Raw genomic sequence first — 422 nt, 5'->3', positions numbered from 1 at the left:
GGGCATGTGCTGTGTACCAGAGAGAGGAAGGGAGCCATACAGGACAGTGTTGGGGAAAGACGGCCCTGAGCCCCGAGGACATTGGGACAGCGGGGGAGATGCAAGGTTTAAAAGGGCACCGGGGGAATCAAACTCGCACGGGCTCACACTTGGGGTCATGGTGCACCAGGCTCTGATTGAAGGTCTTGCCGTGTGACCTTTCAATGGCCCTTGGATGTTTTCAGAGGCTTGTAAGTAACAAATATGGCTCCTGAGCCCTGGTGAAGTTACGTGCAGGTAATTTGCACAAAGTCACACTTCAAGCAGGTAGAGAGTGGGGGTCCAGGCCGGGTCCTTGGGACCCTGGGTGTGGCGGCCACTGCCACCTCCCCTCCCCCCACATCCCCAGGGAAGGCTGCACAGAGGAACTTGGCATTGGGCTG

This window comes from Sus scrofa, chromosome 5 (assembly GCF_000003025.6).
Source record: "Sus scrofa isolate TJ Tabasco breed Duroc chromosome 5, Sscrofa11.1, whole genome shotgun sequence".
In the NCBI taxonomy this organism is placed as follows: Eukaryota; Metazoa; Chordata; class Mammalia; order Artiodactyla; family Suidae; genus Sus; species Sus scrofa.
This window is presented reverse-complemented; position numbering follows the sequence as displayed.